We start from the raw sequence: 27,686 nt of genomic DNA on the forward strand, positions 1-27,686 counted from the left end.
GGGCTCAAACACGGTCCCCCGTACCAATGAACACATGCCACCCCAGGAAGAGGTCCCAGCGCCATTTCCACCCCGTTGGTGATCAGGCATCGCCATCTTAGCAGCAGTCCACGGAGTGCTGGGAGGGGGGGAAAACGGGGTTCACAGTTTCCGACAGGGAAGTGGATGTTTGCCCCACAACACTTTACGTCCCCTCCTGTGCGCTGCATAAGCGAGGGGCATCCGATGGTGCGGCGGGCAGTCAGGGCAGCTCGATCTTACCGGCCATCAGCGCAGCTAGGAAGAAAGCCGACCGGCATCATGGCGGCCACAAACAAAGGAACCCATGCAAGCCCTCACATATCCGTGCCGGAGCTGCTCCGTGTGAGCTCGGCAGGTCAATGAGCACAGGGCATAGGCAAGACTGTAGACGGGCGGAAGCACTCCCCCAGCACAGGCAGCCACAGCAACAGAGCCTCCCCTTGAGATTTGCGAGGTCCGGCAGGCTGCAGGGAGCGGGCGGAGGTCCGGGGCAGAAACGATCTCCCCAGAGCTCGCGACTCCGGGAGGGCTGAGAGGCCAGAGGGACACCGTCAGGATCGACTTCGTGTCCCGCGCATGTCGGGCGAAAGAAACCCCAGGATTACAGGCAGGATATGAGCGCGGGTCTTCAGGGCCGGCGGAGCCGAGCGACCACACGTCCGTTCAGGTCGCCATCTTGGCTCCTCCCAAGACGTGCATTGTTAAGGATGCGTGGTAATGGTATTGCATGGTAAAAGCTGCATTGTAAAGGCTGTTTCCCATCAAATACACAGAACAAAACTATAAAAACAATGCAACGGTTCCATAGATCTCTTTTTGCGTACCACCATGAAGTTATCCTATATTAAACTCTCAAGATTGTAACTAATTTTGTTTGTTATTCTCGGCTATTAAATATCACATTCAATTTCAAGTGGTGCAGATGGCGCAGTGCTCAGAAGTTCAATGATGTGAAATATTAAAAATAATACATATATATAATTGAGATGTCACAAAATGTATACAGATCTATAGTTCGATATATATTCAGATTACCGTCTTTAAATCATTGAATATTGGACAATCCCTATTCATGTTTTCAACGTTTCAATCCACCCCAAAGTTCACGTGGGTCTCCTCAGGACATAAATATGCTGTCTGGCACAACACCTCCAAACTGCGTACATCATTCACATGCTTGGGTGATATCTCTGTAGTTGGCCTCTGGATCTCAACTTCACTTAAGAATGGAAATCTGTAGAGAGACCCTGCCAGTCCAGCAATCAATATGCAGCGAAGTTCCCTACTGAGCCTGTGAGGCCGTGAGTATCAGTCAAGTACAGAGCTTAATTTGAGCCAGTAGTTTCCGGTGCCCTGCACCGGTACTTAATTGTTATGACCCGCGCTTATGGCAGTCTGCCACAAGGTGGAGCTGTCTGCCAAATTTAGAGATAACCGCAACAACAGTGAATTATTAATTCAATATACATTAAACATTTCTATTACCTCTCGCTCAAGCCATTCTAAAAGCTTTGTGGGCCTGGAATCGTCCCAATTGTCACACTTGAGGGTTATGGTTAGCCTAGTTGTGTTGTTACTCAATCTTTGGAAGCATGGCAGGGGCAATGTGTGGTGCAGGCCGCACTGATACTTATGTTTGTACAAATTAAACACTGGCTAGTAGCAGGTCTAGGACTGATAATCACGGAGCGCCGACACGCTAGGGAACGTGTATATAATTACTTCATAGCTGTATGCAAAGAGAGTCCCACGGAACCATTGTATTATTTTATGTTTGATTATTTGTAGCGCAAATATAGGTTTTTATTTTATGCGTCAGCAGGGTGACATGTGCGGTTTTCTAGAAATCTTGTCCGTCACTTCAGGCAATTCCAATTCCAGGAAAACTCATTGGGGAAGTGGCAAAGTAGCCAAAGATATTCATTACATTCGGTAACAAGTCACTTTGCTGTTTCTTCAGAACACAACTCACAACATCTAATGCTCGCTGTCCAATATGTTCCGTCTCCTAATTATTTTATTAAGAATTTTGAATTGATATGCCTCTGAACCTTCTATCAACCGAGAAATAACAATAGGTTCCGGCACCAGCACAATGAGGGGATATTTCCAGTATTTCGTAGCATTTCATGTCACAGGTGTTAATTGTAAACAGTGTATCATACCTCATCCCGCCCGTTGGCTGTATCTCACGTGCTCCTGTCCATTCCGGTTGTTCCCGCCGCGTGACTGGTCCTTCCCCGCCTGTCGTCCCATGCGGGCCGCCACGGCTGGCGAAGGGTCGGTGATCATATCTCCCAGTGGCCCTCGGGGTCGCGGGGCTGTCCTCGGTATTGATCCCTGGTGATGGCCCTGTAGGAAAGCCTCACGCAAGGCAGCTGCAAGCTACGTCCCCTTCCGCCTCGTCCTCATCTGGCGTACTCTTTTTTTTTTTAGTCGCACTTCCGTCCACGCTTCTACGTCTCGATGTGGGGTGTGTCAGGCCCCTCGTTGGAACTGGAAGACAATTAATGAATTGCTATCTCATAATCTGGCAGTTGGCCAGCGGAAGGCTCAGTGTTCCGTTCTATGCTGCATTTTGCCGTGTTTGGGTTTCTGGCTTAAGCCCGACAGTTGTCGTAAATCCAACGTGAGTCGTCCTGTCAAGCTGCAGGGTTACCTCCCCCAGGATGCTTGCATTTTGTTGCATATCCATCTCAGGTGCAGAACCTGAGCTCTCTCCTCACCGCAGCACGGCCATTCTAAAATTCTGAAAGTAACTAAAGTTGTGCCCGTTTAAATTGCACCTTGCTTGCCAGCTCCTCACGTGCGAGCAGGCTGTTGCCCCACTCTTGCATCTATCTATCTGTCCCCGGGGAAGGTAGATAGTCATCCCAGGCGGGTTGTTTGGTCGGGGACCTGTCACATTTTAGTACTATGTAGAGTCGTAACACAAATCTTCCCAATTCCTTCCCTCTCCCACTCCAGGCGTATTTCCAGGATTGTGGAGGCAGGGGTGGGGGTCGTCTCTGGGAGGCTGGTCCGCACCCCCGAGCTGTGCGCAACAGCTTGTCAACCTATAGGAACGTTATGACCTTGGTTCCCGGTAAAGGTCGCCCTTTGCAAGGCATCCTCCATCTTTTCGCACTGCCAGCGACGGGGTTTCCCGTATGCGCCTAACCGTGCATAGCCAGTCTATAGGATGCGGTTCAAAGGCAGTCTCCTGCATGTTAGAACTTTCGATGCCAAGCCTAATGGCCCCTTTTCTTTCCTCTGGCGTGTCAGTTTTTTTTCCTCCCTTGGATATATCCATCCTCTGCCGGTTCATCTAACAGGCCTGTCCTCTCAATGGGCTGGTGCTGCATGGTTTGTTTTGCTCCTGGTCCTGTGGGTCCTCTGACAAGCCTGCCCCATTACTGCACCACTAGACACTATGCCGACTAGCATTCCATTCCTCATCTGGTGAAGTGTAAATGAAGGCAGTGTGTGAGACAGAAAAGGGAGGCTAGTGGGTGAGAAGGGAAGGTTAGAGGATGATGTATTTAATAAGAGAAAGTGAGATGAATGCTAAAAACGGGTTCAAAAGAGTAAATGTGTTGACGGTCTAGTCTTTCCGCGGCACGGCCGCGACCGGAACCGGAAGGACGGCCATTTTAGATAGCGGCTGATCCTCCAAGCGAGAGGACGTTCCCCGGCGCTCTGGCCAATAAAGAACTATGGGCCAGATGTAGGTAGGCATTTACCGGTCGGTAACGGCCAAATTCGGCCGTTACCGACCGGTAAATGCAATTTGAGATGTAGGGCCCTGTATTATACAGAATCGGTAAATTTACCGATCGGTAAATTTACCGATTCTGTAAAATACCGAGTCGGTATTTTTACCGATTCGGTAAAATTGATATGTAGGTTGGACTCTTCTGAGTCCCACAAGCATTAAAAAATCGGTATTTTACCATCAAATCCTATTTGATGGTAAAATACCGATTCCGGTGTGCATGCACATGTGTGCATGCACACCTGTGCCATATGACAGGCAGACCTGCCCTTAGGGCAGGTATGCCTGCCACATGGCACCCGAACCCGTTTTGGGGGTGCTAGAGGGTGTCAAAGTGACACCCCCTGCACCCTTGTGAAATTCGGTATTTACCGATTCGGTAATTACCGAATCAGTAATGCCCATTCATTCCTATGGGCTTCAAAGCCCATAGGAATGAATGGGCATTACCGGTCGGTATTTACCGAATCGGTAAATACCGAATTTTACCGATTCGGTAAATGCACATCTGTATTTACCTACATCTCGGTACTTCTATTTTACCACTTCTTAAATACCGAATCGGTATGATTCGGTATTTAAGAGGTGGTAAAATAAAATTACCTACATCTGGCCCATAGTTACTTTACCACATGGCTCCGAGTCTTCCTTTTGGGGTGTAAGGAAGCTCTTACAATGGCCACGAGGCGGGACACTTAAAAGCAAAAAAAAAAAATCGGTGAAAAAAATAAAAAAGAAGAAAGGCACGTGAAGAGTCCTGAGTCCGGAAACGGCACTGGGAAGGAGGCAGGGGCCAGAGCGCGGCAGCGGGAATGCACACGCACTGGCGGCCACAGTGAGCAGTAGCATTAAGGTACCGGCAACGCGTAGGGCAGCCGATGTAGGGGCTAGAACGCACTGCAGGCTTCTAGTGGGCACCCCACATCTTACCAAGGGTAGAATAAGCACCAGTGGTGCAGCCAGAGGAAAGGGCAATACCCAGCAAAGCACCCTCAAGCAATCCAAGGGCAGTGAAGCACCAGCAGGACAGCCAAGGGAGAGTGCAACAGCCGGCAAACCTAAAGGCAGAACAGCACCAGCGGTGCAGCCAGCAGAGTGACAAGGCACAAGGCCAGAGAAGACGAGGCCCAGGTGCACCGAGGAAAGGCAGGAGGCTGAGTAACAGACCGCAGAGGGCTATCTAGAACAGAAGGCCTCATTCTGACAGGGCGGAGCCATCTCTCAGCAAAACACCGCCTAAACCACACAGTCAGACTAGCCCACCAGCAAGCGCACCACGAGGCAGTGAAGACGCGTCGGAGCAACCTTGGACACCACTGGGTCCTCAAGTGGCAACAAAGGTAACCTTAGTCCGCGAAGGGGACAGGAGGCCAGACAAGCACCTGGGAGTCCACCAGACAACGACGTAGCTGCCACTGACCACCCCAGAGACACAGGGAGAATGAGTGCTGAATCATCATCACTCACCAGCCTGGTACCATTTCTACCCACAACCCCATGGGAGAATTGGAAGAGGTATTTTCTCAACTACTTGTCGGCATTAGAGGAAGAAGGTGATGCAGAGTTCTCAAGCTCGAGACGGAAGAAAATACTGCTGCACAATCTAGGGTCGGAAGGCATTAGAGTGTACAACAACATAGTGAAAGTAACGAGACCGGCTGAAGACACAGAAGTGTTCCAACATGCAATAGAGGATTTGGACACGCACTATCGACAGGTGGTCTGTGTGGCTATAGACCGATGCACTTTTTTCCAACGAAAACAAGAAAGTGGTGAAACCATAGACGAATATGTAGCGGCACTACAAAAACTAGCCCTCACGTGCAAATTCGGGGCATTGAATGATGAACTGGTAAGAGATCAAATCATCATGCATACATCCAATACGGCAGTGCAAGACAAATTATGGGTTAACGGTGACGCACCACTGAAGGAGGTATGGGCATTGGTGAAGAAGGCTGAGCTGTCGAAAAGGTGTGCCGAGGCGGCGAGAAAGGACATGGTGAGCAAAACGACAGTGTGCAGGATAACGGAAAGCAGCAAGATAGAGAAGAACAAGGCAACCGGACCACCCAGAGGGCAATACTCGAAGAAGTATCACCAGAAACCGGGAGCTGCACAGAAGGGGAAATGGGAAAGAAAAGAGAACTGCTACCGGTGTGGAAGTACGTCACACGCAGGGAATGACAAAGCATGTCCAGCGTTTAAAGCCAAATGCCTATACTGCGGGATCTTTGGCCATTACGAGAAAGTATGCAGGCGCAAGCCCAAAGGTGCGGCAGTCAGGTACGTTGACCAAGGCAGCGATGAGGAAGAAGAAACACAAGGCGCAGAGGATATCGGTGAGGAGATCTGAAAGAAACAGGTTAGTATTAGATTCCTTACCTTAGAATATCCCCAGGCGTCAGTCTGGATCCGGAAACTTTTGCGTAGCAGTACCCCTGCGCGTCGGTAGGCGTCGTCTGCAGGCGTCCCCTGCGGCTCCGCGTCGTCGGCGTCGTGCGCCGTGATGACGTCGCTGGAGTATATAGACGCCGCCTCCGCGCGCTGACGTCAGTTCTTCTTTTTTCCGCGCCAGTTAGCGCAGATCCGAAGAGCATTACTCCGGTCTTTTGACCAAAGTTTTTTGATAATATCTACTTCTTAGGTGCCGGTAGGATGCCCGGTTTCAAGAATTGTGACGGGTGTGACCGCACGATGTCGGTCACCGACCACCATCGACTCTGCCTCCGGTGTCTGGGCCCGGACCACGACGTGGAGGCCTGCGTCGACTGCCGGGCCTTAACGAGTAAGGCTAGACGGGAGCGGTCCCGCAAGCTACTCGAGCTCCGGGTGTCGGCCCCGCGTCGAGAGCGGTCCCGGTCCGGTCGGAGGTCGAGGGAGCGGTCGAGAGAATGGTCGCGGAGCCGCCACGAGCGCTCCGGAAGTCGCCACCATTCCTCCGGTTCCTCAGGTAAGAAACACAAGAAGTCGGGGCGTCGTCATCGCACCCTCGACTCCCCCCGACGCTCGCGCGATGCGGCCGGGGGTTCGGGTGGCCCCACCCCCGCGGCCCCGCGTGGGTCGCCGACGCCGCCTGCTCCATACCCGTCGGTCCCTGGGCAAGGCGCGTCGCGCGAGGAGGTAGAGGAGTTCCTCATGGCCATGAGGGCGCTGTCTCCTCCGGCGGGGCCTATGGCGCCTGCGGGCCCCGTGGCCCCGTCTGGGGGCCCGAGCGGTTCGGGTGCTCCTGCCCCGACGCCGTCGGGTGCTCCGGCCTCGACGCCGCCGGCGGCTCCGGCCCCGGCGCCGCTGGGTCCTTCAGGGTCGACGCCGGCTGGTCCTCCGGCCTCTCCGGCGCCGACTCCATCGGGGCAACCCATGGTGCCGCCTCCGCGCGGCGCCGCGACTCCGTCGCCGGCTCCGGCTGGCGTCGGGGCTCCGGCGCCGGCTTTGGGCGGCGCCACCCCCATTCCCTCTCCTACTCCGGACGCGGAGTCGGACTGGCGTCGTCCGACGCCGAGTCCGGCGCCGATGGGGCCCATTGACCCCGAGGAGCCGGTCTACATCGTTGAATCCGTGTATGGTGATGATGAAGATTATGGAGAGGGTTGGGAGGGGTCTGAGGACCCTCTGTCACGCGAGTGTCAGTACGACGTGGACTGGACAGGTGACTTGGGTGATGCCAGTGGTCTGGACGAATCTCCTAACCCTGGTTTTGTCTCGCCTCCCACTGTGGCGTCGGAGGCTGGGGCTGCTTATTCAGTGGTGCTTATGAGGGCTGCCAAGGCCTTGCGCCTTGAGCTCCCCGTCGCAAAGGTGAAGCCTAACATCCTCACCGAGGTCTTCAAACCGCAGTCATGCCCACAGGAGCCTCTGCTGCCGTTTAATGAAGCCTTGACGGACGTTCTGTTGGGCACGTGGTCCAGGCCCGCTTCAGGTTCGCCTGTTGATAGGAACGTTGCCAGGCGCCACCGTCCGTGTCTGGACGACCCTAAGTTCCTGTCCACCCATCCCACCCCTGGGAGTCTGGTGATCCAGGCCTCAACATCCCAATCCGCATTTCCGTCGGCCCCGCCCGACCGGGAATCTAAGAGGTACGACCAGTATGGCAAGAAGGTCTTCTCGTCCCTGAGTGCGGGACTGCGGTCTTGCAATACCGCATGCCTCTTGGGCCGCTACACCCACTCTCTGTGGGATACGGTCGCGGAGTGTCTGCCGCAATGCCCGCAGGAGGTACGGGACAAGCTCGGCCAGGCTATGGTTGAAGGCCGAGACGCGGCGAGGTTTTCCATCAGGTGTGGTCTTGATACGACCGACTCGCTGGGCAGAGCGATGTCCACGACGGTGGCGATTTGTCGCCACGCCCGGCTGAGATCCGCCAATTTTTCGCCGGATGTCCAAAATGCCTTGATGGACATGCCGTTCGATGGCAGTCGCCTGTTTGGCGACAAAGTGGACAACGCGCTTGAGTGCTTCAAGGACTCCAGGGTCACGGCCAAGTCCTTGGGTCTCTCGACACAGCGCCAGCAAACGGGTTCGTTTCGCTCCTTTCGTGGCCACGGGAGGGGCGGTCCCACACGTGCTGCCAGCCACGCACCGCAGAACACTTCTCAACGCGGTGGCGGCCGTGGATTCTGCCGTGGTGGCGGTCGGGGACAGCGGCGAGGTCAGGCCACACCTCCCCCCGCAGCAGCCTCCAAATCCTCCTATTCCGAGCTTTCAGGCCCATGTGACGCCAGTGGGTGGCAGGGTTCGCCATCACCACTCCCGCTGGCGCACTATCACATCGGACAGGTGGGTGCTGCAGCTCGTCCGAAGGGGCTACTCCCTCCCCTTCGAGAGCACTCCTCCAGCCATGCCACCGCAGAACCACCGTGTGTCGGGGGACCACTTGACGCTTCTGCAGGAGGAAGTTACGGCCCTCTTGGCCAAGGGGGCCATCGAGCGCGTTCCTGGGCCAGAAGTAGGGTGTGGTTGCTACTCCCACTACTTTCTGGTACCCAAGAAGGACAAGGGGGGCCTGCGTCCTATCTTGGATCTACGGGACGTCAACGGCTTCCTCCGGAAGGAGAAGTTCAAGATGTTGACTTTGGCTCAGGTCTTGGCTGCTCTAGACCCACAAGACTGGATGGTAGCGTTGGACTTGCAGGATGCGTATTTTCACATCCCCGTCCTGCCGGCCCACCGGCGTTACCTGCGGTTCACGGTAGGCCACGAGCACTTTCAGTTTATCGTGCTCCCATTCGGCCTTACCAGCGCCCCACGGGTGTTCACGAAAGTGATGGCGGTGGTCGCAGCTCATCTGCGCCGGTTAGGGGTTTCAGTCTTCCCCTACCTCGACGACTGGTTGTTGAAGGCGGGCTCGCCCCAGACAGTCGTCCACCACCTTCAGATGACGGCAGACCTCCTGCACGAGCTGGGGTTTTCCATCAATGTGCCGAAATCACACCTGTGTCCCTCTCAAAAGCTCCTTTTCATCGGAGCGGTCCTCGACTCGGCGCAGTTTCGGGTTTATGCTCCGGAACGGCGGGTCCGGGATATACGGGCTTTGATTCCCATCTTTCAGCCGTTATCCCGGGTTTCGGTCAGGTTGACGCTGCGGCTGCTGGGGCTGATGGCTTCCTGCATCCTTCTGGTGCATCACGCCCGGTGGCGGATGCGGGCTCTGCAGTGGGACCTGAAGTTTCAGTGGGCCCAGCATCAGGGCAACCTATCCGACCATGTCCTGATCTCGGAGGGCACTGCGAGACAGTTGCAGTGGTGGCTTACGGACCGCGATTGGGTCAGAGGCAGATCCCTCTCCCTTCCCCAACCGGAGCACGTAGTTGTGACGGACGCGTCCCTCCAGGGCTGGGGAGGCCACTTGGGAGAGGCGGAGATCAGAGGCATCTGGTCTCCGGCGGAGTCCCGGCTCCATATCAACATGTTGGAGCTGCGGGCGATTCGCCTAGCACTGAAGGCATTCCTCCCCTTTGTCAACGGGAGTGTAGTGCAGGTGTTCATGGACAACACCACCGCCATGTGGTACTGCAACAAACAGGGCGGAGTGGGGTCGTGGACCCTTTGCCAGGAGGCTCTGCGCCTCTGGCAATGGCTGGAACGTCAGGGCGTGACTCTGACGGTTCAACACCTGGCAGGTTCTCTGAACGCCAGGGCGGACAAACTCAGCCGTCGGTGCTCGGTGGATCACGAATGGCGTCTGAACTCGGACGTGGCGAAAGGCCTCTTTCTGCAATGGGGAGAGCCTTGGTTAGATCTATTCGCCACAGAAGAGAACGCGCAATGTCATCAGTTCTGCGCGTTGGAGTTTCCAAGACGGCACTCGCTCGGCGACGCCTTTCGGCGCGAGTGGAGTTGCGGTCTGTTGTACGCCTTTCCGCCTATACCACTTCTGCCCAGAGTGCTGAAGAAGATCAGGCGCGACCGGGCCCAAGTTATCCTTGTGGCTCCGGACTGGGCTCGAAGGTACTGGTATCCCGAGCTACTCAGCATGTCAGTCGGTCCCTCGATCCGCCTGCCCCTTCAGGAGGACCTTCTGTCGCAGCAGCAGGGGACGGTCCTCCACCCGAACCTGTCCAGTCTCCACCTCCATGCTTGGAGATTGAGCGGCGACAGTTGAGGCCATTTGACTTGCCTCCTGAAGTCTGTGATGTGATTCTGGCAGCCAGGCGTCCCTCCACAAAGTCGGTATACGCCTGCCGGTGGAACAGATTTGTGGCATGGTGCACAGCAAAGGCTGTGGATCCTCTCTCTGCTCCCCTTTCTGAGGTTCTCCTCTTCCTTCTTTCTCTTGCCCAGCAGGGCTCTGCTCTGGGCACTATCAAGGGCTACCTTTCTGCCCTTTCCGCCTTCTTAAGGCTACCTGATCAGCCATCTTTGTTCAAGTCCCCTATTGTACTGAGATTCTTGAAAGGCATCACGCACATGTATCCACCTGTTCCGTTCGTGATGCCTCAGTGGGACTTGAACCTGGTTCTGACTTTCTTGATGTGCGCTCCCTTTGAGCCGCTTCATTCCTGTCCTCTACGTCTTCTCACTTTAAAGACGGCTTTCCTGGTTGCCATCACCTCTGCCAGGAGAGTGAGTGAGCTCCAGGCTCTTTCTGTTGAACCTCCTTTCTTGTCCGTTCATCCTGACAAGGTGGTTCTTAGAACTAGACCTTCTTTCCTGCCCAAAGTAGTTTCTGCTTTTCACATCGGGCAGTCCATCACCTTACCCTCCTTCTTCCCGCCTCCGCATCCTTCAAAAGATGAAGAGCGGCTCCATCGTCTGGACCCAAAACGTGCGCTTTCATTTTATATGGATCGCACACGCCAGTTCCGGGTGGATGACCAACTGTTTGTTGGCTACGTGGGTGAGAAGAAGGGAAGGGCGGTACAGAAACGAACCATCTCTCGGTGGGTCGTCCTGTGCATCAAAGCCTGCTACTCTTTGGCTCGGAAGGAGCCTCCTGTTGGGCTGAGGGCCCATTCCACTCGGGCCACGGCGGCTACTACTGCCCTGGGCCGGGGAGTCCCTTTGCAGGACATTTGCCAGGCGGCTACGTGGGCCTCGCTGCACACCTTTGCGAGGCATTACTGCCTGGATAGTCAAGTCCGGAGGGACGGCTTCTTTGGCCGTTCGGTCCTCCAGGACTTTCTGGTGTAGGATTGTATTGGTTCGCAGACCCACCACCGGGGTTGGTATTGCTGGGTTATCTATTCTAAGGTAAGGAATCTAATACTAACCTGTTTCTTTCAGATGAACAAGTTACTTACCTTCGGTAACGATATATCTGTAAGAAACAGTAGTTAGTATTAGATTCCTTACCGCCCCACCCATCCTCCCCGTTCTGCGAACTGATACCTAGGGTTAAGGACATCCCTTTCAGGGCCCTAGTTTTCACATGGCACCAGTGTTGGTTCTCACATGGCTCTGCGTGTTCTGGCGCGGAAAAGCTGTGTGCAAAGAACTGACGTCAGCGCGCGGAGGCGGCGTCTATATACTCCAGCGACGTCATCACGGCGCACGACGCCGACGACGCGGAGCCGCAGGGGACGCCTGCAGACGACGCCTACCGACGCGCAGGGGTACTGCTACGCAAAAGTTTCCGGATCCAGACTGACGCCTGGGGATATTCTAAGGTAAGGAATCTAATACTAACTACTGTTTCTTACAGATATATCGTTACCGAAGGTAAGTAACTTGTTCATCCTGTACATAGACGACCAAGTATTGGATGTAGACTGCAAAGGTAACAGCAGGCCTGTGCTTAAGAAGAACATTGGAGGAGTAACAATCGACATAGTGGCAGACTCGGGGTCTCCCATCACAATTGTACAAAGACAGGTGTGGCTAGAGAAGTTCCAGGAAGCAATAAAAAGAGAACTTACGACACTCGATGTGCGACCGGTCACCTACACAGGACAAAGAATACCAATGGTCGGCTACTGCCTGTTAGAATTTAAATTCAGGGGACGCAGAGCACAGTGCAAGTTATACGTGGCGGAAAAAGGTCCGTCGGTGCTAGGTTGGAGAGACCAGGGATCGCTTGGCATCCAACTGAACCCAGGAGGAGTGGAGAAGGTGATGCTAATGGACATCGAACATAAGGTAGAAGGAGAACCATGGAAAATGATGTATCCAGAAGTGTTCCGCGGGAAGATAGGCAGATTGGCCAAATTCACGCACATGATACACCTGAAGGAGGGCGCAAACCCCGTGAGCCACAGAGCCAGGAACATTCCATTTCGTTGCCGCGAAGCAGTCCAAGAGGAACTAGAACGACTGGAGAAGAGCGGCATAATAAAGGCGATCGAAAGTGCGGAATGGCTATCGCCATTAGTGGTAGTGCAGAAACCTAATGGCAAGGTGAGATTGTGTGTGGACCTCAGGGTACTAAACAAAAACATCCTGGTTGACAAGTTCCCACTACCTCGCATAAATGAAATGCTGATGAAAGTGGTTCTCCACAGTGGACTTGTCATCGGCCTACCACCAAATAGCGCTGCATCCCTCATGTACCCACCTCACTTCCTTCATCACCCCATTCGGATGCTACACGTTTGTGAAAATGCCGTTTGGTCTGGCATCAGCAGCAGCAGTGTTCCAGAAAATAATGCACAAACTGTTCCAGAAAGTGGAAGGAGTGCAATACTTTCAGGACAATATCCTCATCATGGGAAAATCGGAAAGAGACCATAATGGAAGACTGCAAGCCGTGTTGGAAATACTTCAGAAGAAGGGACTCACGGCTGAGTGGGAAAAGTGCAGGTTCGGAGTTAAGTCAGTAACCTACCTGGGCCACGAAATAAGTGAAAGGGGCATCGAACCTAAAAGAGCCAATGCAGCCGCGATCATGGACGCACCCATCCCCACCAAGAAGGAAGACATCAGGTCCTTCCTAGGGATGGCTGAATTTTATAGCAAATTCGTCCCTCACTTTGCAACGAAGACACACCACAAGCGACAGCTGCTTAAAGAGAAAAATGGATTCAAATGGGAACAGGATGAACAAACAGAATTTGACGCTTTAAAAGGGGAAATAAGTGAGGCCATACCTTTGAAAGGGTTTGACCAGAATGCCGAATCCATTTTAACCACGGACGCCAGCGACCAAGGATTGGGAGCAGTTTTAATGTAGAAGTCGCGAGCTGGGGAAACTTCCACGGTGTGCTTTGCATCCAGAAACGAAGAACGCTTCAGCGTAATTGAGAAAGAAATGTTGGCCACAGTATGGGCCATGGAGAGATTCCGGCAATTTCTATGGGGCTCAAAGTTCTTGCTGCGCACCGACCATAAGCCTTTGGTAAAGGTGCTAACTTCAAGCGGGCATGCGCATGCAACACCCAGGATAGCCAAATTGACCCTGAGACTACTGGACTATGTATATGAAGTAGAGTACATACTGGGCCCAAGGAACAGAGTAGCGGATTTCTTAAGCAGAGCAGCGGCCAAAGAAAGTGTGGAGGAACAAGAACCGCCCGGATGGGAAGGATACGTGGTAGCCACGACTGAGGACCACGAGCAAGTCATAAGTGAGCAGGAGTGGTCGGAAGCGTACACCCGGGATGAGACCCTAGAAGCGGTGACTGGGAGAAAGAGCTGCAAAAATGCTGTGGGCCTATCGCATCACGCCAGGAAGCACCGGATATAGCCCGTTCAAAGTGTTGAGAGGCAGGGAGCCTTTTACCAAAGACAACCTAGCGTGGAAGCACCTGGTGGTCCAAAGCAAGTGGTCACCGGCAGTAGTAAAAAGGAACATGGAAGAAGCTCAAGCAATATATATTGAGCACTTCAACAAGAGACATAATGTACAGGATGTGACACTGGAGAAAGGAGATTGGGTGAGAGTAAAAGTGGCGACAATGAAGAGGAAGGGAGAAAGCAAGTTCACGCCTCCCCTCAAGGTCATAGAACCCTACTCCCGATCAGCATTGCTAAGTGATGGCAAGGTGTGGTCGAAGGACAGAATGGCGAGATGCAGCAAAATATTGAAATGGGAAACAACAGCAGAAGAAGGACATGAAGTAGAAGAAGAGGAATGTACACGAGGAATGGAAACAACAACAGAAGAAACCAGAGTGAAGCACACAGCAGTGGGGCAGAAGGAAATGGAGAAGGGTACGGAGAGGAAAGAAATGGGATGGAGAACTAGACAGGAAGGCGAGGAAGCCCCGAGGGACACCAAAGGGGCAGTAAAGGGGAAACGAGAAGGGAATCCACGCCTTGCATATCACCAGAAACTCTCCAAGAAAGGGAGCCCCAGAGAACCAGAGCGGGCAGAGTGGTGAGAGTGCCCAGGAAATTCGAAGACTTTACCATGAGCTAAAAGTAAGACTGTTTTGGTTTATTGTGTAGATTATACCGGCAGGTGATGTATGTGCCAACTGTGGGGGCCTGAAGGGGGGAGACATGTGGTGACGGTCTAGTCTTTCCACGGCACGGCCGCGACCGGAACCGGAAGGACGGCCATTTTAGATAGCGGCCGATCCTCCAAGCGAGAGGACGTTCCCCGGCGCTCTGGCCAATAAAGAACATAGTTACTTTACCACACGGCTCCGAGTCTTCCTTTTGGGGTGTAAGGAAGCTCTTACAGTAAAGGGTGAGAAGAGAGGACTATGTGAGACACAGGAGGAAGCAGGGGCAATTGTTACAGAAGAGACCACCAGGTGGATATCTAGGCTGCCACTTGTTTTAGGGGAGTTTTTTTTTATATAGCGCAAACCTGACCCGAAGGTATCAGATAGACACATTCATTTTTGTTAGGCACAGGGAGATTAAGTGATTTGCTCAGAATCACGGGATGTTGAGTGTCCCTGCAGTACAAGCAGCATGCTAGAGTAGGTGTTACAGAAAAATGTACCTTGAAAAGTGACAGCAAAAGTTGTTGTGTGGCCCTAGGCGATACAGATGGAGATAAAAGCAGTAGTAAAGAGGAAGCTTGGGGAGGAGGTAGGTAGGGTTTTTGGCAGAGGCAAGAGTTGGAAAATAAGATGAGTGTGACAGAAGAGGTATATGTTATGTTACCCAATTTTAAAGAGCGCGTGGCTACTCAAACACGGGCTTCTCAGCGCTAGCAGACATAGTAGTGGCAGAGTGGTGCAATGAAAGATGAACAGGTGTGTCTTCATTGCTTTCTTAAACTGATGAGATTGCAGTTTGCTCTCAGGTGTATGGGAAGGGAGTTCCAGAGCCTGGATACCAAATATGCGAAAGAACGTCCTCCACTTCTGACCCTTTTAATTCTTGGGATGTCCAGGAGGGATTGGTTATTTGACCTCAAGTCTCGCATACTGTTGTGCGAGACAATAAGCTGGTTTAAAATGAGTGGGCCCTGAGCATATTTTATCTTATGCACTATGCACAGAGCTTTAAACTTTATCCTTCTCTTTACTGGGAGCCAGTGGAGATTGCCCAGTGCTGGGCATGCTGATTGAGATTTAGGAATGTTTAATAAGACGTAAGCCGCAGCATTTTGTATAATCTTCAGTGTTTTTACAACATAGGCAGGACTATCCAAGTAGAGGGAATTGCAGTAGTCCAGGAGCGAGAGATTAGTTTATTGTTCAGTTAATTAAAACTCACATCACATTAAAAAACACTTAAAATTAATGCATCTTTTGATTTGTGCGCCATGCGCAGTTGCTGTAAAATCAATATGTCAAGTTTAAAATGCCAGTGCATAGAGATAGATTCATAACCAGTTCGCAATTGAATGGAGACTTTACATTAAAATCCCATAAAAGTTCATTCGTCTTTTGATTTAAGCATCATGTACAGTTGCTATAAAATCAATATACCAAGTTTAAAATACCGATGCATAAAGATGTAAACATAACCAGTTACATTTTGACAAATCAATGTGCCAAGTCACCCATTTAAAGTGTCAGTGCATTCAGATGTAAACATAACCAAAGCAGTTTAGTCAATTCATAAAGGGCCAGATGTACGCCATTTTTTGCATACGCAAACGGGTTTACGGCCCATTTGCGCATACAAAAATAGGTAAGGGCCATGTACAACCCTAATTAGCGAGTCGTAATTTATTTGCGACTAGCTATTAGGAAGGGGCGTTTCAAGGGCATCCATTCCTAATAGCGAGTCTGAGCCCTATTAATGACCTTTTGCGACCGCAATTGAGGTCGCAAAACAGTTGCAATTTACCACCTACTTCAAGTAGGTTGTCAAGCATTCACAAACAGGAAGGGGTCTCCTGGGGACCCCTTTCCTTTTCGGAATGTATGGGAAAATATTTTTTAAGGGCAGGCAGTGCATTCTGTTTTCCTTTCCAATGGGGTCGCAAATTGCAAGTGGCTCATTATTATTCATGAGCCTCGCATTTTGCGACCCCATTGGGAATCGCTAACAGTGTCTCTGACACTGTTGTAAATTTGCTTATGCGATTCGCAAATTGCGACTCCCAATTTTTCACAATTTGCGAGTTGCAAAAGCAAATGGTCGTACATCTGGCCCAAAGACTTTGAGGATTACTAATTAGTCTCTTTGCCACAATAACATATCAAAAAACACAGGAGATTAGTACATCGGAGAGCATACAGAGTCAAGGGGTCGTAAGTAGGCGGGATATCATACAAGTACTGTACTTTGAGGGATAGAATAAGCTATACAGCAGGACAAAAATATTACACTAATCACAAGAGTAATGTACAAGGTCGCAGGATAAGGCAATAGTCTCTCAGGTGGCTGTGGGAGCGAGTTTAGCCAAGGAATTTACCCATGAGGAAGGACTTGGCCTCTTTTTTTGAAGCGTGCAAAGAAGGGGATTTTTCTGATGTCGGGAGGGAGGGAGTTCCATATTCTTGGTGCAGTCCCGGCGAAAGCCCGATTGTAGATTTTTGTTTTCCTAAAGCGTGCAGGCCGGAGTAGGAGGGCCTTGACCGATCGTGAGTTTCTGTTTCCTCTGGATAACACAAGCTTCTGTGCAAGATACGCAGGGGAGTTAGAGTGTAGGGCCTTGTGCGTAATGCATGCCAGCTTGAGGTGAATCCTAGCCTCGAAGGGGAGCCAGTTTGACGCTTTCAAGTGAGGAGTGATGTGATCGAATTTTTTTGAGCCTGTAAGTAGTGTGGCGGCTGCGTTGAGGCAGGCTTTTAAGGGTGCCAGCGAGATCTTGGGTAAGCCAGAGAGGGTGGAGCAACAATATTCCAGTCGAGAGATGACTAATGTTCGGACTGCGAGTTTTAGGTCAGGAGAGTCTAGAAAGCGTTTCAATTTCCATAGGTAGCTCAGGTGGAATCTGGCAGATTTCGCCATTGCGTTGATGTGGTCTCGCATATTTAGGTATCAAAAAACGTTGTAAGGCAGCAGTTTAGTTGAGTAGCAGTAGGGTTGAAGCATAGCTTCACTGACTGCCTACAAGTCCTGATGCCGCTCTGTTTAAAAGTTGGGCAAAGTAGAGTTTGTCTAATGTCTTTTAAGCTTGGTCAAATGCAGATAACATGCACCACATTGTCTTTTCCCAATCCGCAGAGACGGCAGGTATGCTCTCCTGTTTTTTTTTTAAACATATTTTTATTGCAGAGTTAGAAACCACAGGAGACAAACAATCAACCAGTGCCCTCGTGACACCCCACCGTCCAATAATAAATCCAAACTGTACACAGCCATTCAGCCCGCATCCCAGGGGCCGGGCGGCATGTTGTTCCAAGCAATAGGAGAAAATCACAGTGCAAGTCCCACAGGGACCATGGTCGAAAAGTCATCGTACGTATCTGCTTTTACCCCCCCCCCCACAACAAAATCTCCGTCAGCCATCCCAAAACTAATACAGTGACATCCCGCGCTTCGGGGCCACCCCTAAGCGCCCCCGTCCCAACCCGCCTAGACGCTCCCCCAGCCCTCCCCTACTACCACATCACGCAGCCTCCCTAATAGAGCCTAGGCACCCAGGCGAGCCACCCCCTAATGGCTTCCGTCCCACCCCAAGTCCCATAAACCAGTCCCCCCCAAAGCCCCCCCCCCTGGCAACTGCAAGGAGTACCCCTCGCCCTGTCGAATTAGATGGATCCACCACAGCGCGGAAATTAACTCTTCCGTGTGTGCCCCGTGGTGTCCACCGGCTCAGTTCTCCCCATCCCCGTCATCCACCATCGAGTCACGCAAGGCCTGCACCACCTGCTCCCATGCACGCGCCGCGTCCAAAACCCTCTCATTCCCCAACTTAACAGCCTGTTTCATCCGGAGCACACTCTCGCAAGCAGACCACCGCAGCAGTTCATTCTTCCACCTACGCAGCGAGGGCCCCCCCCTGGACTTCCAGTGCCACGATATCTCCCTCTGCGCCAGTATCAAACCCAGGTCAATAAATTTGCTCGTCACCTTGGTGCGTTTGGTGTGCGGGAACCAGAGCAACAGGCACGCCGCCATATCGAAGTCCACCTCCCTGGCAGACACTGCATTCAGGAGTTCCCCTACCTCTGCCCAGTAGGTCCCCAATTGCGGGCAACCCCAAAACAAATGATCCATGTCCGCACCCAAAGACGAACACCGTGGGCAGCGGGCATCCGGCACCCGGAAGTACCTCTGTAATTTCTCCGGGGTTAAATAGGCCCTATGAAGCACATAGAAATGTACTTGTTGAAAGCGCGCATTTCTCGTGCCCTTCCACGTACGCCGCAGGATGTGTCCCCATGCCGTATCCGGTATGGGGCGGCCCACGCTCTCCTCCCATTTAGTCTTGAGCCCTAGGAGTGGCTCCAGACCCTCATGCAGCATCCTATTATGGAGGCACGTCACAGCTTTAACCGTACCAGCTGCCATCACCACATATTGGCACGCCATAGTCGTCGGTGGTTCTACGAGCCCCCCTTTCCAGTGCTTCTGTACGGCAGCCACCACCGCCGCGTGTAGGAGGAACCCCCCGTCAGGCAGCCCAAACTGATCCCGGAGTACCTCAAACGGTGCTAACGCCCCATCTATGTACAAATCGCCAACCACCTGCAATCCCATCTCTTCCCAAGCCAGCAACGGGGACCAATCACCCCCGTGCGGCAAGGCCGTCAGCATGCCGATCGGAATCTCCGGTGCATAAGGCCGCGAAGCCCTCGCTCTCCGAAGGCTCCTCTGCCAACACAAGCGGAGCGTCCTTTCCTCCACGGTGAGGGCCCGCAACTCAAGCCTCTGCTGCATGATAATATAGGATAACACATGGCGTCGTATCCCCCGATCCCGGTCCACCTCCGGACCCCTGAACACCCTAGCCACATTCTGTGTAAGAACCTGCAGCTGTGCCGCTAGATAATACAGCTCGAAGTCAGGCACAGCCATACCTCCTTCCATCTTAGGGCGGAGGAGCGTGTTCAGGGCCACTCTACGGCGACCATGCCCCCACAGAAAGCCAATAATCATCGACCTCAGGTCTCTGAAGATCCCTTGGGGAATCCATATGGGCAGCGTCCGGAAATAATAGAGAAAGCGGGGGAGTGCCACCATCTTCAAAAGGGCAATTCTGCCCAGAACCGTCAGCGGGAGGGTCGACCAGAAAGACAAGCTGCCCCGCAGTGCCCGGATACAGCGACCAATGTTACCCTCCAATAGGTCCGCGGTAGCGTGGTAAATGCGAACACCCAGATAGGTGAAACAAGATGGTTCCCACACCACGGCCAAGTCGCCTTCAGGAGCAGGTGATCCCGCTCGCAGCGGGAACACGCAAGTCTTCGCCCAATTGACCTTAAGACCCGACAGCCGGCCGAACTCCGACAGCAGCTCCATAGCACCGGCCAACGCCCGGGAGGTGTCAGCCAGGTACAGGAGCAAGTCATCCGCATAAAGCGATATATAATGCCACTGCTCGCCCCTGGCTATCCCCATGTACTCGACACCCGACCTCGCATGGACCGCTAAAGGTTCCATTGCCAGAGCAAACAACAGGGGAGACAGAGAGCACCCCTGCCGCGTGCCCCTGCCCACCGGGTACGCCGCAGACACCAGGCCGCCCAAACGTACTCTCGCCGTCGCCGATGCATACAAGACCCTTGTCCATCTGCGGAACCCCTCGCCCATTCCAAACCTCTCCAAAACTCCGTCTAGGAACGGCCATTCCAAGCTATCAAAGGCTTTCTCGATGTCCACAGACAGGACCGCCGGGGCACCCTCCCCATCCAAGATGGCGTCCATTATCCCCACCAGTCGGCGAACATTCAGCGCCGTGCTCCTCGTGGGTATGAACCCGGCCTGGTCCCTATGTACCAGGCCCGTCATATACGGGGCCAGCCTGGTGGCCAGTATCCGGCTCAGAATCTTATAATCCACCGTCAGCATGGACAGTGGGCGGTAAGACCGCACGTCTGCTGCATCCCGGCCAGGCTTCAGGAGCGGCACAATCAAGGCCTCCTGCATAGATCCGGGCAGTGCCCCAGCCTCGAAAGCTTCAGCATACACCGTCAGCAACCTGGGTGTCAAACTATCCGCATACAGCTGATAAAATTCAATCGGTAGGCCGTCCACCCCGGGCGTTTTGTTGCGGGCCATATGCTTTATGGCCGCCCGTATTTCCGTGAGCGTTACCGGGCCGCCCAGTTCCTTCGTGTCCTCCTCAGCAAGGACCGGGATCTGCCTCTCCCCCAAGTATTCCGCAATGTCCTGGACCCCCACCTCCAGCTGACTCCGGTACAGTTCCTCATAGTACCCCCGAAAGCACTCCAATATCGCTGCCTGGGTGTACACCATCTCTCCCTGCGCAGTGCGAATGCCGAGGATCGGGGAGCCCCCAAGTACCGGGTTGGCCAGTCTGGCCAAGAGGGTACCCACCTTGTCCCTTTCCGCATGCGCCCTGATGATATACTGCTTGTAGTCATAGCATCGCAAACGTTCCGTCTCAGTGGCGACCACCTCCTTCGCTTCTAATAGCTGGGCTTGTAAGTCCGGTCTAGCCGGCCTGCGGCGCTCCAAGTCCCTCAACCTATCTTCCGCTGTCACAAGGTCATTCAACACAGCCGTGCGAGCATTCGAGAACCTGCCCAGACACACTCCTCTCACCACCACTTTCATTGCATCCCATTCAATGGACCTACTCGTGGCCGAGCCCGCATTCATTCCGAAATAGCTATCAATGCCTTGCCGAACCATGTCTTGGAAGACAGGATCCTCAAGTGTCTCCGGCCGAAGCCGCCACGTTGGAATAACTGAGCGTTCCCTCTGCCACTGAATGTGCACCAATAGGGGATTATGATCTGAGATAGTCCTAGCCAAGTACTCCGCATGGGAGACCAACGGAGCAAGGGATCCACCGCAGAGCACCGAATCAATCCTGACATGCAGGTCATGAAGTGCAGAGTAAAAGGAGTAATCCCTGGCCTCCCTGTGCCGCTCCCTCCAGACATCCAGCAGCCCCCACCTATCCTGCCAGTCCTTCCTGTGCGCGGTCAGCCTGCGCACCGGGGAGTCCACCAGAGGGGGATGGGACCTATCCAGAGCCACATCTGTAATCGAGTTAAAGTCCCCCCCTAGCACTATCGGGCCCGCCAGGAAGGAGGCTAACGCCCCTGAGAGGCTATCAAGGTATCGAGCCTGATCAGTGTTTGGTGCATACACACAGCAGAAAACCACATCCCGTCCATATAACCTCCCCTCCACCGCCACAAACCGGCCATCCGGATCCACGACTTGATTCAGCAATTGAAAGGGTATCCCCGCCCTCACCCAGATCAGCACCCCCCTGGCATACGCTGAGTAGGTGGTGCCAAACACCTGGCCCCGCCACCTTTTCTGCAAGGCAGTACATTCCTTCTTAGTGAGATGAGTCTCCTGAAGCATAGCGATCTGAACCCCCCTGCGTACAAGATATGCGTGGACTTTATGACGTTTCACCATAGTTCGCAGCCCCCGGACATTCCACGTTAGGCATTTCAGATTAGGTAATGTCCCCATTCCAACTTCGTACAGTCCGAATCAAATAACGAATGTTTATAACCCCCCCAGTGCAGTTGCCCCTCCCCGAACACACCCAAAACAGAAAAACTTCCCAAACCCCTCTCCCCAGGACAGAGCACACGAACCCAATGTCCGCCCCCATCCAAACCTTGAAACAACTCCTCACACACTTACCCTGTGGTCTCCACCACAGGCGGCCTTAAGGGCCCAAGGGGGGTGAGTCACCGCCGACCCCAGCGAACGGAGCCCACGCCCCGCGCCTCCATCCCTCCTGAAGCACAGATCTCCCCCTCCCGGCATCCCGGCCCCTATCAACAGGATACCACCCCACCATGAAGTCCCGATCTAGCTTAATCCAATCCAATGTCAGCCACAAAAGATACCATCCGAGGTCTGTGGGGTCACCTCCGGCCCCTTCGAACTGTCCGCTTCCGAGAGTTCCTCTCCCGACCTGCCGCCTTCTCCTCCCGAGTCAGTCTCCGCACGTTCACTGTTCTGTTGCGACCCTGTAATGGCCGCCGTCGCTGCGAGTGCATCCCTCTTTTCCGCCGCCATTTGAGCCTCCCGCCTCTCCCGCTGGCGCCTGTTGCGGGATCGGATGCGTTGCGATTGTCTCACCCGGGGCTGCTTGGGTTCATCTCGCCTGCTTTTATGCGATCTATCCGTACCCGCTCTGTACAACTCCAGCCAGTGCCAAACCTCGTCCGGAGTCTGGAAAAAGTGCGTAGTCCCAACCAACATGATCCGCAACTTAGCCGGGTAGAGCAAGGAGTACTGAATGCTTTCCTCCCTGAGCTCCTTTTTCACTGCCAGGAACGATGCCCGGTTTTTCTGGACCGCTTGGGTGTAGTCCGGAAAGATCGTAACCCTACTATTCTCCACGTCATAGGGGCCCGACATCCTGGCCCGCTGAATGAGAAGATCCCGGTCCTTGTAATGGAGGAGTCTCACCACCATCGGGCGGGGGGGGCGACCAAGCCCCGGCGGGCGAGCAGGTACCCGGTGGGCCCTCTCCAGCGTAAAGAAAGGAGTGAGCCCCTCCGGCGCCACCACAGTGCGGAACCAGTTCTCCATATAGGCCACTGCATCCTCCCCCTCAATCCGTTCCGGAAGGCCTACGACCCGCACGTTGTTCCGCCTATTGCGGCCTTCTGCATCCTCTGCCCTCCGTTCCAACGAGTCCAACCGGGCCAACATATCAGTGATCTTATGTTCCGCGGCCACCACCGATGGTTTCAGGTCCAGCAATAGTTGGTCATGGTCCTTAACCTTGTCCGCTAGCTTCGCATGATCTGCGCGCAGCAGCCCCAGGCCCACGGCCACTTGGGCGATGTCTTGGTGCAACACGTCCTTAGTCGAGGCGATCGCATCAAGTATGGCATCTAGTCGCTGGTTCAGCCGTAGGTCTCGATCGAGCTCCGGGGAGGGACTCTCGCCCAGCTGGGTGGAAATCGCCGAGTCCCCCTCAGTGCGTCCCTCGGCCATCGACCCACTCGTCGCCGCCATTCCAGAGTGCTGCGTCACAAGTCCAAGAGCTCGGTTATCGTCAGCGCCCGTGGGCAGCGCCGGTCGCCGGCAATGCAATGTCTCCACCGACACTCACAGGCACAAAAGCCACGGCCTGCGATGCACACTCCACTCGGCCGCTCCCCTCGGGAGCCTGAGGGGGAGAGGAGAAGTCCCAGGGCGGTGTCCAGCTAGGGTCCCCAAGCTCCGGACGAGCCAAGGTTGCGTACCGTGGCCGCAGAGCACAGCCCCGCCGACCCTAGCGCCCCAGTCAGCGGAATGCAGGATCTCCCGGCAGGATCCCTCGCCAGTCGGCGACAACTCGGCTCAGGGCTGAAGTCCGGGGCCTTCCAATCTCCCCGCCGCCATTTTCTTCGCACCCTCGGCAACACCTCAGCCGTTGCTTCGACACGGTCTCCTCGGGGGCGGCAGTCCCCCAGCAGTTCACCAAGTGCACCCAGCTGTCCCCTCGCACTTCAGAGGGCAGGAGGATCGTCTCCGGGTCGCCTAGGGTTCCGAAAACAGGAGAAATAGCGGGATCCTGCGCGGAGCTACGAGCTCACGCCGCCATCCCGATCGGCGTCCAAGCCACGCCCCAGGTATGCTCTCCTGTTGTCCTTTTCCAGATGGGTAAGTGCGTGAGAATCTGTAAAATGCCAAGGCGTAATCTTAAGAATTTTTCTTTTGTCTTCATTTTGATACCTGTGCTTAAATACGTTTGTGATTTAAGAACTTTGTAGTCGTTGAGCACTGGCCAGCCATGTGCCCTTTTTGCCAGGGTTTCTTTACCTTTTATTAAGGATATTGTTGCATTTGTTACTTCCTTCTTAGGTATGTTCTGGTAAAATTTTCAATTGAATCAATTGAAAACAATGAATTATGGCTGCCTCTCTTGGGGACAGCTCGTGAAACAACTATGTGCACGCAATCAGACTAACGAGCTAAATGTGACCGCTCGGCAGATTAGCTCCTCGCTAATGAATAGGGAATGCTGGAAACATACCAGTTCAAATAGACTTTATTTCGGTCAGAATGACCTAAAAAAGTACAGCACACAATATATAATTACATGACAAAGAAAAAATAGAACACACTCAGGAAAACATTTGCATAACTAAGACGCTTAAATTGTGCACTAACAGTCCTAAAAAAAAGAAGATTAAAAATCGGTATTAGCCACAAGCGTGATTCCATTTTGAGCAATGCATGAGATTTTGAGGATACAGGTAGGCGAAACTTAACAGGAAATTTGTTAAAAGTGCGCAGTGCAATAAATAAATTAGCTAAAAGTGGAGACAAGTAAAAACAACGATTATTGCTAAAAAGTTTTTGGCTATGAAAAGCAATTCTGCTCGAAATGAAACTTCAGGGAAGAACTGACATTAGATCATTTCTATAAATAAAGCTTCAGGGCAAAACTGTCATTAATCATTACTAGAAGTCAGGTAAACCCTTCTCGTGTACCACATTGAGAACAGGAAACCTGCTACAGAATACACTATTGGAATGCTCGAGTCGGTTTTCAGTATCCTGAAGACTTCGTGACAGCGCCTGCTGCCCAGGTTCCTGCAAATCTGAACCTACCAGCGTTTCCTTGCTCTCTTATAGTCCGGACAACCAAAGAAGACGTGGAGCTCAGATTCTTCAAGGTGTTCACAGGCCGGAAAGTTACTCATAGATTGATCTCTCCATTTAGATGTAAAACAGTGAAATGGAAGCACCCCATATCTAAATTGTAAATAAAGCTTCCTTGCTGCTGGTGGATTTATGAGATCAATTGCCGGCTCAAAGCAAGGTGTATCTTTAATGTCCAGGAACCCAGAGGAAAGTTTCCCGATTCTAGTAAGTGTATTCAGTTGGGTCAGTCTATACTCTTTGTAGAGTGCCTTCAGTTGCTCCTTAGATATTGACTGGCAGGCTGACTCGGGGCAAGACCAACAGTCCCCTAGCCCCATGTTAGTTAATAGGAGTTTATTGTATGAGAGCCAGGGGATCTTTGCAGCGCCACATGACCTAAAAACTTCTGATAGCTCCTCCCTGTACGATGTAAGTTCGGGAGTTGCCCACAAGCAGTGCCAATACATTATAGGTTTGGCACCGGCTACTTCAGCTATTGCCGTTATGCCTGTGTCAAGGTGTAACGGAACCAGCGAGGTACTACATGGCAATCTAAATAGGTGTCTTAGATATTGGTTTTCCACCTGCGTTAGCTTTCTCGTATTTAGGTGGCCCCAAAGCTCTACACCCTATAGTGCCCCTCCTCTTGCCTGCGCCCTGTAGATTTCAATTGCGGGGCTTATGGTTCTTTTGCTGTAATTGTTAAAAACCCTCAAAATGCCCCCTGAGGATTGTGCTTATTTTAACGTTGACTTAGTGATGTGGGGCCCCCAATCCATAGATCCGGAAATCATGATGCCTAAATAAACAAAGGATGACACTCTCTCAAGGGGTTTGCCGTTAAGGGACGGATTGGGGCGTGTACTTTTTGGGCAATTGAACGCCATAAATTTTGTTTTCTGCAGATTAATTTTTAAGCCCCTGTCACTGCAGAACCGCTCAAATTTATCCAGAACCCTTTGTATACCCATAGGGGATTTGGCAACCAGTAGGGTGTCGTCGGCAAACATCATTGCCGAGATTCTACGGGAGGCTAACTTGGGTGCATCAAGATCTTTTTCGGCTGATAGGGCGTCGATCAGACAATTAATATAAAGGCTGAATAAGGTTGGCGCGAGCACACACCCCTGTCGTACACTGCGATTAATTGGTATAGGTGCTGTTAGGTTAACCTCCTTACCATACCTTACATGAGCATAATTGCCTTCATGTAGACGTTTAAAAAGACGTATTAAATAATCAGGGACCCCCAGCTCTCCTAATACTGACCATAATTTCTCCCTGGGCACTAAGTCGAATGCAGATCTCAAGTCTACGAAGATCAAGAAGAGGCTGCCCCCCTGCATGCTTACGGTCTTCCAGTACAACAGTTGTAATCTTAGTACTTTTGCCAGGGTCGACAATTTTTCCCTGAACCCAGCCTGCAGGGGAGACAGTACCCTCTTCTCTTCCATCCAAGACTGCAATCTGTAAAGGAGGACACGTGCAAATACTTTCTGGGAGATATCTATTAGACTTATAGGTCTATAATTGCTTGGGAGCAAAGGGGAGCCCTTTTTAAAAATCGGAATTATTTCCGCCCCAAGCCAAGTTGGGGGGATTTTCATGCCTTGTAGAATTGCACTAAAGAGCATCCACAAATATGGGGCCCAAATAGTAGGTTCAGACCTATAAAGATCTCCAGGGATTTTGTCCACGCCCGGGGCTTTCCCTGGGGCAGTTCTGACTATTGCGGCCTCTACTTCTTTTAAGCTGATGTTTTGATCCACAGCTCCGTTGGTCAGGAGAAGTGGATCTGGGTAGACTACAGGACAGGTGGCTAAAAGGTCACAGCCATAGGCTGGTTCATTATCAGGTTCCTTAGCATAGAGTGATTCAAAATGGTCCCTCCAAATCTGTTCATCTAAGTTAGGTTCAACAGCAATTTGAGGAGCTGTTGTACCACAATTAACAAGACCCCAGAACGTCCTCATATCTCTATCCCCTAATGCAATTTTCAGTGAGGCCCAATTCCCATCTTCCCATCTACGTTTGGCATCCTTTTGTAGTTTGCTCTGGGCCGATCTTATGGTAAGGCAATCTCTGGATCTGATAGCTAATACCAGAGCCTTTTTTGCCACTCGACAAGAGCTATCAAACCATGGGTGGGAGGGAATCTTGTTAATGTGAGGGCCTTTTTTAATGGGATAGAAAAACTCAAAAGTAATTTTTCCTAATGAAACATGATTCAGTTGGGCCATTTGTAGGTCTATGCCCTCCTGGATCTGGTTTCATAGGTTGGACGCATCTGAGAAAACTGGCAAAAGGGCGTCATAGAGACTGCCCAGTCTATCATCCGCTTGACGGATATTGGACCATTTCACCTTCCTCCTGCAGTTCGAGGTCACCACCCTGGAGTCTGGGGGTTATTTATAGTGGAGAGACCACCCGTACT

This window comes from Lissotriton helveticus, chromosome 11 (genome assembly GCF_964261635.1).
Source record: "Lissotriton helveticus chromosome 11, aLisHel1.1, whole genome shotgun sequence".
NCBI lineage: Eukaryota > Metazoa > Chordata > Amphibia > Caudata > Salamandridae > Lissotriton > Lissotriton helveticus.